Genomic DNA, 10068 nt, shown 5'->3' on the forward strand with positions numbered 1-10068 from the left:
GGGCCATTGGAGGACGTCCCAAAAAGCGCCGTGGTGCCGGCGACTCAAGCAGGAATTCGGACCAATGCCACAACTGTGCACAGCGTGGCCACTTCCAAAGAGAGTGCCCAAATGCAAACACGAGGCAGAACGAAACAAATGGCGGAAGGGCTGGAAAGTGAGGGGAGAGATTGTGCGAATCCGGTCAACCCTCGCGCGCCTATAGGCCGTGAAAATCGGGAAGGTAACGTGGCATCCCATTCGGGAAGCTATTACGGCCGGCGCCGATGAGCCCCAGTGCAGAGCCACCGATGGCCACTATCACAGCTGGGACCACGCACGCAGCATCACTTGTTCCATCGGTATGTCAAATTCAGACTAAAAGCGAAGTGATCGAGCCACGGATGACGATCACTTTGCTCGGTTTTTTTTTTTTGCCGCGCTTTTAGATACTGGGGCTGTTATCTCGCTTATAGGGGACGCTGCCTATGAACTATGCAGCAATAAAATAAATAACCTTTCGTTCGGAAGACACACGTCTGCAGTTAGCCTCCGGTTTAACACTGTCGGCGGGCGGAGCTGTAGGGCTTAAAATTTCATTTAATAAAAAGAAACGGCGTCAGCGCTTTCTGTATCTCCCGGGACTCGCCGTACCCGTGATCTTTGGTCGAGACTTTATCGCAGGCGTAAGCACGACGCTCGACTTCCCTCGTGACGGCTATTGTCTGGGAAACTTGGAGGACCTGACTCCCGTTCACCAGACGGGAGAACTGCATCACTGGCCCCATTCCCCCAGCCTACTTCACAACGCCTGTACCTGCCCTACCATCCAAAATCTCGGATACCCTGGACGAGCGTCGGGGCACTGACCTCCAAAAGAAACAGCTGGAGGACGTCTTGCGGCCGTTCTCTCCGATGTTCACGAAGTGACCAGGAAACACAGACAGCCTGCTGCATCGAATGGAAACCGGTAACGCACCGCCTCGGAGGTGCAATCCACGCCCCATCAGCGTGCACAAAAGAGAACTCCTGGACGTGGCCCTTTAGGAGATGCTGGACACCGGCGCAGTACGTGAGTCAAAGAGCCCTTGGGCATTTCCTGTCGTTCTCGCTCCGAGAAAAGATGGAACTGCCAGACTCTGCGTAGATTACTGACGGCTGAACGAAGTGTCTGTACGGGACAGCTACCCTTTTCCCAGCATTTCCTCCATAATGTACGCGCTCGGCAACGCGACGGTGTTTACCACATTAGATTGCAGCCGCGGATTCCTTCAGATCGAGGTGCATCCGTTAGACGTGCAGAAAACCGCTTTCATTTGACACAGAGGGCTGTACGAGTTCACCCGCTTGCCTTTTGGCTTGTCCAACTCGCCAGCGAGCTTACAACGTCTGATAGACGTTGTGCTCGGAAACGCAAAGTACGAATTCGCGATGGCATACATGGATGACGATGTTGTTTTTTCGCGTACATTCGAGGAGCATCTTGAACACTTTACTATCGTGCTTGAGCTGATGCGGAACGCGGGCCCAACAATCAATTCGAGGAAAGTTCAACTGGCCGAGCCCAAATTTAACCTCTTCGGATTTGTTGTCGATAGCGGCACGCTCCGTCCCAACGAAGAAAAACTGCGCGCACTAACTGAGTACCCGCGCCCCCATGACGTGAAATGTTTACAGTGATATCTCGGAATGATTGCATTCTATAGGGATTTCATTCCTTACTGCTCCGAGATTTCTCAGCCGCTTAATCACCTCCTTTGAAAAGGCGTCAAATGGTGTTGGAGCGAACAGCAACAAAGCGCATTCGCAGCGTTATCAAAGGCAGTGAGAGAGAACGCGTGTGTGCATCTCCCCGACCTAAACCAACCATTCGTTTTGCAGACAGATGCAAGCGATTGTGCCGTAGGAGCTGTTTTACTGCAGCAACATGATGGTATACTTCGCACGGTTGCTTTCGCAAGTCAGACCCTCGATTTCGCACAGCGTAACTACAGTGTTGCCGAAAGGGAATGCCTAGCCATAGTGTATGCGTTAATGCGATTTGACATGTATTTGGATGGCGCAACATTCCAAAGTCAATGTGATCATTTAGCGTTGTCAGGGCTGAAGAGACTTCAGAACCCCGCTGGTCGCCTCGCTCGTTGGGCACTTACGCTGCAACAATACGATTACACTATTCTATACAGGCCGGGTGCTACAAACCAAATTGCTAATGCACTTTCCCGCGCCGCCCTTCCTGAGGACCACGTGCAGGAATCCCCAGGGCTGGTCGCAGTCGTTAATACAACAGAGGGACCACCTGACTCACGGTGGGGTACATTGGTCTCAAGAGAGGATCTTCTCAAGGCCCAGCACGACGATGGGTTGTGCCAACAAGTGACTGGCTGGCTGGCAGCGTCCGGTCCAGTCGACTGCCCAAGTGACACGGAGTTCGACTCCTACTTGATGAGCGACGACGGCCTCCTGCTGCGCTACATCCCCCAGGCCGACGACGATCCGGATGGTTCAGCATTCCGTACCGTGATACCCCGCAAGCTACGTAAGCTTTTCATCGATACATGCACAGCTCTGCCCTAGCCGGACACAGCAGTGGGAGCAAGACTTACGATAAGTTGTCCCAGATTGCGTTGTGGCCCGGCATGCGGCAAGATGTACTGAGGTATGCGCGTAGTTGCCCGTCATGCCAGAAAGCGAAGCCAAGTGGTGCTCAACCCCGAGGTCTCATGCAACCGATCGCAAGCCAGAGCCCTTGGCAGATCTCTCGCTGTGACGTCATGGGTCCATTTCCACGTAGCCCACGCGGAAACCAGTCCTTTTTCGTAGTAACAGACCATTTCACCATATGGGTGGAGCTGTTCCCTTTACGAAAGTTGGATTCGAAGAAAATATGGGACTGCCTGCTTCAAGTTTTAGCGCGTTTTGGTTTCCCGGCAAGCCTAATTTCGGATAATGCGTCGTATTTTACGAGCAAAGTGTTCGTCGAGGCGTGCGCGGTTCTGGGAATTGAACATAAACGGACTTCGCCGTATTATCCCCAGGCAAATATAACCGAAAGGGTGAACCGAAACCTTAAGATGATGCTTGTTGCTCATACGGAGCGCCACAAACACTGAGATGCGAAGCTCCCAGAAATGGCCTTCGACACTCGCACCACGGTTAACCGGTCAACCGGGCTCACCCCTGCCCAGCTCAATTTTGACAGAGAGCTTGCTTTCCCTCTCACTAGCACTCTCCGTTCGACAGAGCCCAGGGCACAGGACCGCAACTACACAAAGTTCGCAGACGACCTGCGAAAGCGTTTCACCATCAACCTCAAGGAAGCCCGGGAGAACCTTGACGTTGCCAGACTGCAGCAATCCGACCAGTACAACCAGAAACGCCAAGACCTGCAGTTCGAGGTGGGAGACTTGGTGCTCAGGCGCACTCACCCCCTGAGTGACGCGGCGAAAGACTTCACGGCCTCACTGGCCAACAGGTGCGTTGGTCCATTTCGTGTAGGCAAAAAGCTTTCCCCGCTTACATACACACTAATCCACCTTTTCAGTGGTGAGTCCACAGGAACAACTCATATCACCGACCTTAAACAATTCCACATCCCGGAAGATGGTTTTTCGCAGGATCAGACCGATGCCGACGACGGCCCGTTCCCGGACCCCCCATCGCCACCACACAGGCGGTACAACCTACGACGTCGGCGACGGCTGAGAGAAGTTGTAAAGCGGTGAACAGGATTATTCTTTTCTTTTCCTTCTTTTTTTTGGGTTTCTGGCGTTGTACCTCGATCCTATATCATCCCACGGGTCTGATCGCCTTTCTGAGGGGGGAGAGGGGGAAATATTGCGCGATTGTGTCTACCCCAGATCCTTTATCCTTTTTTTTTATGCATCATAGAGCCAGGGGTTACACATTAGAGTAACCCATGGCAATTGCTCGTTCTGATTCACGAAGATGGATCATGGGCGACGCCACTACCAATCCCGGGCATCTGGACGCCAGGGTCCCAGGACACGTGGCGGTACCAGTCCCCGAGGGCAGCAACCAGCGAGGCCCACCCCACGGAACTGCGGCCAGTGGGCAAGAAGGCACCGAAAACTGCAACTGCCGGCGATTCCGGAAACGGCCACCAAAAGACAACCGTGACCTGGAGCGCGCCCTAGCGCCGATACAGCGCCGCCGTCCACACCCTCGACGACGACTCCCTCCCAAGGACGACCACGACAACACTGGCATTGACATGCCAGACGCTTAAGGGTGGGGAAGTGTGGGAGCGAAGGCGGAAATCCGGTCAACCTTCGCGCGCCTATGGGCCATGAAAATCCGGAAGGTCACGTGGCATCCCAATCGGGAAACTATTACGGCCGCCGGCAATGAGCCCACTGCAGTGTGGGAGCGAGGGCCGGCCACCACCACCAGAGACCGCTACTGACCACTCAGAGTGAAGAACGTCTGCGCCGCGCAAAGGTCCGGCCGCGCAAGTGTATAAAAGAGGGGGACACGCCCACAGAGCGGGGAGACGGATCGTGGCCACGGAGGCGTGCAGTTCGAACGCTCCGGCAATGTTTTACGTTGATACTAACAATTCATTCCTGTTACTTTAATAATTGTAGTTTCTCGTTTTGGAAACCCCGGCTTCGTGTTGTTCCTCCCCGATGGGCATGCAGCAAGGCAACCCTACCACAACCTGGGATATGATCCTGAACACAACGGAGTCCACTTCATATAGAATGAACTTGCCAAAAGCTATGAGGTCCACCAACATATCGAACGCAGACATAAAGAAGTTGTTGTTGGCTTTTCGATGTGCAGCGCAGCCTTCGACATCGCTCCATCGAGTGTGTTAATCTTCGCAGCTATCCAGACGTTCACGCACGAGCATCTTGTCAGATCGAGCTCCGTCGCACGAGTGAGGGTACGAGCCCAAATGCAAGAGCTAAGGTGGCGTCACGAGGCTACGAGTCCGCGAGCAGCGTTTGAACCGCGCGCGCGCTCGAAATCACGTGATAAGAAAAAGAGCAACACCCAGCGATGCAAATGATATTACACGACCATCGTCACATGACCTGCGGCAATGACGTATCCTGTTTTTCAACGGTATTACAAAAGCCAGGTAGCGGGAAAACACGTGATCTGATTTGCACACACGGACGACTAAGACGAGTTAAGCCCTGTGGGAAGCAATGTGCTTCTAGCTCAGGGGGTAGGGTGTCGGGCTCTTGTGCACGAGGTAGCGAGGTCGATTCCCAGCCGCCGCGGAGCCTTTTTAGCGAACAAAAGCGATTCAAATAATATCACGTGACACCAACATCGTTTGCGAGCCATCGTCTTCGTCCTTCTCTTCTGGGCGTAGTGGCACAGCTCGCGATCAAGCGGCCGTGGTGTCGCAGCTTCATTGCTTTGGTTGCGTGCTTGCCCCCTTTTTCTGGTGTTGACGGGTGCTCTGAATAGTTCCGACATCCTCCCTCCAAAAACGCACTTAGTCCGTTTTATCACACTTCGAGGATTCCAGGCAGTACAACAGCTGTATAGGGCGCTTCACTGTAGTTCCGTCCGGAAGCCCTACTTCGAAAGACGTACCTTGTCGTTTCGTCCCGGGAGTACCTGTTGGACGATTCCTGTCTCTCAACTGGCGTGGCTGCATACTTTCACGTAAAAGCACCAATCTCTAACCTTGATTTAGTGACGTGACTGCCTCGTAGCATGCGGCGATCTAAGTTCCGTCACGTACTCCTCCTACCAGCGTTGCCAAAAGCTCTTCATTACTTCTTGTCTATGCTTCCAGTGCTTCTGTAGTGTCTCAGCTTCAACATCCTTTAGGTCCAGAGCTGTCGGTTTAGGTAACGACGTCAGTCGCTTGCCAGCAAGAAAGCACGACGGGTATAGAGGCAGAGGCTCTTAGCTTTCGTTTTAGGTGAAAGTCAGTGGTCTCGAATTGAAAACAGTCTCTATCTCGCTAAGCAGGGTTCCAAGTTCTTCCTTGGTAAAGAGTCTTCGGTCAATGGCCTTTTACATTGATGTCTTGACTGACCTACCGAGACGCTCACAGAACTCGCGCCACCATGGGGCAAGCTCCGCAATAAACTTCCAGCGAATTCTGTTGTTGCTGAAGCGATCCTTGAGCTATTCGCTGCGAAACATGTTCCAGGGTGCTTTCATTTCCTTGTTTGCTCTCTTAAACGTCAGTGCGTTTTCTGAGTAAACAACTCTTGGACGTGCTTGTTGTGAAGTAAACCGCCTGAGCGCTCGCAAGAGTGCTTCCGTTGTCAGGACCGAAACCACCTCCAAATGAACAGCCCTTGACACCTCGCATGTAAACAATGCCACATATGCCCTTTTAGTCGACGTCTTCGTTGAAACCCACAAGCGTACTGAGTGAAGACACTTGTCCAAATAGCTTCAGATGGTTTATTGCTTCCTGTCGTGTCGAGATACAACCTTCCGTCACCACGCCCAGATCCAACCTACCCAAACCCGCTTTTTCCCGCTCTTTATCAGCCTGTTCCATCCGCTATCAACCTCACCCTCGTGACCACTTGAGCTCGCTTCTGATAACCACTGATAGCACACCTACCAGTCATGCACACCTAAGCGTGGCATGACATGTCTATCCTTCATCTGAAACCCTTTTTTTTTTCTTTACACCTTATAATCACAAAGGCCTACATACCCTGCATGAACACAAATTACAATACATAGTAGAAGGCACCCGAATGACGAGGAAAATAAACAATAGTTACAAAAACAAAATTACTTTACAGTTTTTTTTTTCCACAAGTACAATACTTATCGTAGCAGAGACCCGAATGCCGGGAAAAATGAACGATGGTTACAAAAACCGCGTCACTTTGCAATTTTTTTTTTTCAGCAAGGCGCATTGAGTGACGATAGAGGTGTGGACTGGTTAACCCGACTGTTTCGTCTCGCTACACCCCCAATTTGCTCAGGCCCGACCCAGTCGAGATAGGGCGTCTGCCGGCACATTTTTGGTCCCCTTCACATGTTCTATCTCTAATTTATACTTTTGCTGGGACAATGCCCAGCGTGTAAATCGTGCGCTGTTTGGCGACCTCGTTCCTACGTACCGCAATGGATTGTGATCATAGCGAACCAAAATTTCCGATCCGAACAACCAAGTTTCCAACTGTTCTAGTGCCCATACAATTGCAAATGCTTCTCTCTCGATTGTTGACCACCTACTCTGTGTCTTATTCAACTTTCGGCTCAAGAACGCAACTGGCAGTTCTTTGCCGCCGTCGCTCTTCTGCGATAAGCATGCGGCGACCGCTTTCTCCGACGCGTCTGTCGACAAAATAAACCTCCGCGTCAACGATGGGGCTGCAAGTTTCGGCAGTTCTATCAATTTCCTCTTCACCGTTTCAAACGAGTCTTGTTCTTTTTCACGCCATAGGAGTGCATTCGGTACTTGCTTTCTCGTCAACACTGTCAGTGGAAGCACTATCTCTGAATACCCTTCAATATAATCTCGATAATAGTTAATCAATCCAAAGAGACTCCTCAACTGTTTTTTGTTCTCTGGCCGTCTTAAGTTCTGAATCGCGGCAACCCTTTCTGGGTCTGGTGCCTGAAATCCAGAGCCTATTTCATGGCCTAGGTACATTACTCTGCCTTGTCCGAACCGACATTTCGCCAGGTTGATTGTAAGCCCGCAAGCTTCTAATGTGGCTAGCACCTTGCCAAGCGGTTCCACATGTTCTTGCCAACTGCTAGAAAAAACTGCGATGTCATCAATGTATGCGCAGGCATACATTGCATGAGGTCTTAACACCTCGTTCATTGTTCTTTGGAACGTCGCTGCTGAATTTTTAAGCCCATATGGCATTACAGTCCACGCGTACTGGCCTTGATCGGTTACGAACGCGGTACAGTGCTGAGACTTTTTTTCCATTTTGATTTGCCAGTACCCTCTGGTTAGGTCCAAGACCGAGATGAATTGGGCTTTTGCTACGCACCACAACTGTTCTAGTGCCCATACAATTGCAAATGCTTCTCTCTCGATTGTTGACCACCTACTCTGTGTCTCAGTCAACTTTCGGCTTGAATGTATGCTTGAATGCTGCGTTTCCTCGCGATTCTTTTCCGTTTTGTCGACTGCGCCAGTGAAGACACTTGTCCAAATAGCTTCAGATGATTTATTCCTTCCCGTCGTGTCGAGATACAACCGCAGCATCCACGCTGTCGTTCTTAGTAGGCGAAGCGCAGAACTTAACCTCTTCATCTCTGTCGTGTTTGAAATAGTTTTTTTTGAGTAGTGAACCTTTCTTCTTCAGGTGATTCCACAGTGTTGTCTTGAGGTCCAGATTGTTGAGGCCGCATAGAACGTTTGGTTAACCAACTGGGTCCACTCCACCACGCCTCCCTTCCCAGCAACTCGGATGCTGGAATTCCTCTGGTCACTAGGTCAGGTGGGTTTTTGTTTCCTGGGCAGCGGGATCGGACTTGCTCTGACTTTCTACAACTCTGTTGAGAATAAATGGCTTCCACCTGCATCAATCTCACAGAATCCAACAGAGGGCTATCTTGGAGCCCGTTCACAAGTCTACCTCTTGAATGTCTTCGTGTAACTATGTCTGGATATAATTGCTTAGACTTGAGGCAATAAGGCATGCCAGAAGTTCGAGTCGTGCCTGTGAAACCCCCTTCAGAGGAACAACACGAGTCTTGCAGGGGGCCATTGTAGACACCATGTACCCAGGGTTACTCACTGTGGCCCGGTAGGAAACAGCCTCATATGCCACGGGGCTCGCATAAGCAAAGACGTGTAGGACCTTTCGTGACGTCGTTCCTTTCACCCCTTGCCAGCAGACACGTGTCACCATGACGTCGCAAAGTGACGCCAATTCGTCACACCACTTCACACCACTTGTATCACTGAGTAAACATTTCCCACGGCAAAGGGTTGTTCCAGTCCAGGTTCAGTTGCCAGATCCGCTGGAACCATATCTTTACATGGACAACAAATGAAGCGATGAAGCCCAATGTATCGTACAACGTGGCTCTGGTCTGTAACAGGAATATTTTTTGTATCTGTGTTTCTTTCAAGAAACCTCACCCCATCACCTGGTAAGATTGTCAGGATGTCTTCGTTAAGTTGCCAGTTCAGTTCCAGCACTTTCATTAACCCTACATTCTGCCCCAGTGGTTTGTCGCTCTCTTGATATGCTCATATTTGTCGGAGCAGGCTACCCGAGTTTGGGGCCACTTTGTGCAGCTTTATGAATGCCTGTTGGAAGATTTCAGTCGCTTCTGCGCAAATCATCAGTTCCTCTGCCTCGTTAGCTTTACTCGTGAGAATGTCGTCCACGTACAGGGAGTCCCGAAGCAGTGGTGCTGTCTCCGGATATTCTTATGCCATGGTCTCCAAGTTGCGTCTCAGCGTCGCCGCCAAAAGAAACCGGCTCGACGTGGTGCCGAAGGGCACTCGTGTCATCCTCCATACGTTGATTGGAGGAAGAGGTTTTCAAACTTCTGGTGTCGTTTCATACCAGAGGAGTCGTAATCAGTTATGGTCCACTCCTGCGATGTTGATTTGTAGAAGTGTATGTCCGATGTCAGCTACCAATGTCGCACGATGCCTTCGGAAATTCAGCAGTATCCCAACGTTGGCTCGGTTAAGGTTGGGTCCACTCTTGAGACAGTCATTCAAAGGCTTTGAGCTAGAGCTGTGACACGAGACAGCAATGACGCCTCGTAGTATGGTGGTTGTGCTGCTCTTACGATGAACTGCATGGTGCGAGAGCCTCTTTTCTGCTTGTTTGCTCACTGCAGGTTCTACTATTTTGGTTTTGGTGTACGTCTGGACTGTTGCGTCGTACTCCCTCATTAGCTCAGCATTCCGGATGAGTCACTTCATTAAGAGTTGAAGTCATTTCTCGGCGATCCGTACGTTGTCGCCCAGATTCGCTGTGTTTTTTCATGGAAGTGAAATTCAACATCGCTGATAATTTTTTCTGATGGTTTCCTGAGGTCTCTGGCTCACTATATCTACTTTCCTATGAAGCGTTTCGGTGCCCCCATCATTTCCAGGTCCCAGAATTTTGTAGCACCCCTTGATGTCGCGCTTTCAGCTGTTGT

Source organism: Ixodes scapularis, unplaced genomic scaffold, assembly GCF_016920785.2.
Source record: "Ixodes scapularis isolate PalLabHiFi unplaced genomic scaffold, ASM1692078v2 ptg000769l_1__unscaffolded, whole genome shotgun sequence".
Classification (NCBI taxonomy): Eukaryota; Metazoa; Arthropoda; class Arachnida; order Ixodida; family Ixodidae; genus Ixodes; species Ixodes scapularis.